Raw genomic sequence first — 1607 nt, forward strand, 5'->3', positions numbered from 1 at the left:
ATTCCCCCACTTTTTCCTCTATCAATTTCAGTGTCTCTGGTTTTATGTGGAGGTCTTTGATCCACTTAGACTTGAACTTAGTACAAGGAGATAAGAATGGGTCAATTCTCATTCTTCTACATGATAACCACCAGTTGTGCCAGCACCATTTGTTGAAAATGCTGTCTTTTTTCCACTGGATGGTTTTAGCTCCCTTGTCAAAGAGCAAGTGACCATAGGTGTGTGGATTCATTTCTGGGTTTTCAATTCTATTTCATTGATCTACATGTCTGTCGCTGTACCAGTACCATGCAGTTTTTATCACAATTGCTCTGTAGTACAGCTTTAAGGTCAGGCATGGTGATTCCACCAGAGGTTCTTTTACTGTTTAGAATGGTTTTTGCTATCCTAGGCTTTTTATTATTCCAGATGAATTTGCAAATCCCCCTTTCTAAGTCTGTGAAGAATTGGGTTGGAATTTTGATGTGGATTGCATTGAATCTGTTGATTGCTTTCTGCACAATGCTCATTTTGATTATGTTAATCCTGTCAATCCATGAGCATGGGAGATCTTTCCATCTTCTGAGATCTTCTTCAATTTCTTTCTTCAGAGACTTGAAGTTCTTATTATACAGATCTTTCACATCTTTAGTTAGAGTCACACCAAGGTATTTTATATTATTTGTGACTATTGTAAAGGGTGTTGTTTCCCTAATTTCTTTCTCAGCCTGTTTATCTTTCGTGTAGAGGAAGGCCACTGATTTATTTGAGTTAATTTTATATCCAGCTACTGTACTGAAGCTGTTTATCAGGTTTCGGAGTTCTCTGGTGGANTTTTTAGGGTCACTTATGCATACTATCATATCATCTGCAAATAATGATATTTTGACTTCTTCCATACCAATTTGTATCCCCTTGATCTCCTTTTGTTGTCAAATTGGTCTGGCTAGGACTTCAAGTACTATATTGAATTTGTGCTCTTTCCAAGACTTTTATCACGAAGGGGTGTTTGATTTTATCAAACGCTTTCTCAGCATCTAACGAGATGATCATGTGGTTTTTGTCTGTGAGTTTGTTTATGTAGTGGATTACATTGATGGATTTCCGCATATTAAACCATCCCTGCATCCCTGGGATGAAGTCTACTTGGTCATGATGAATGATCATTTTGATGTGTTCTTGGATTCGGTTAGTGAGGATTTTATTGAGAATTTTTGCATCGATATTCATGAGGAAAATTGGTCTGAAATTCTCTTTCTTTCTTGGATCTTTGTGTGGTTTAGGTATCAGAGTAATTGTGGCTTCACAGAATAAATTGGTTAGAGTAACTTCTGTTTCTATTTTGTGGAATACTTTGATGAGAGTTGGAATTAGGTCTTCTTTGAAAGTCTGATAGAACTCTGCACTAAACTCATCTGGTCCTGGTCTTTTCTTGGTTGGGAGACTATTGATGACTTCTTCTATTTCTTTAGTGGAAATGGGACTTTTTAGATCGTTAATCTGATCCTGATTTAACTTTGGTACCTGGTATCTGTCTAGGAAGTTGTCCATTTCATCCAGGTTTTCCAGTTTTGTTGAGTATAGCCTTTTGTAGTAGGATCTGATGATGTTTTGGATTTCCTCAGGAT

The sequence above is a fragment of the Mus pahari genome, chromosome 3 (genome assembly GCF_900095145.1).
Source record: "Mus pahari chromosome 3, PAHARI_EIJ_v1.1, whole genome shotgun sequence".
Lineage (NCBI taxonomy): Eukaryota > Metazoa > Chordata > Mammalia > Rodentia > Muridae > Mus > Mus pahari.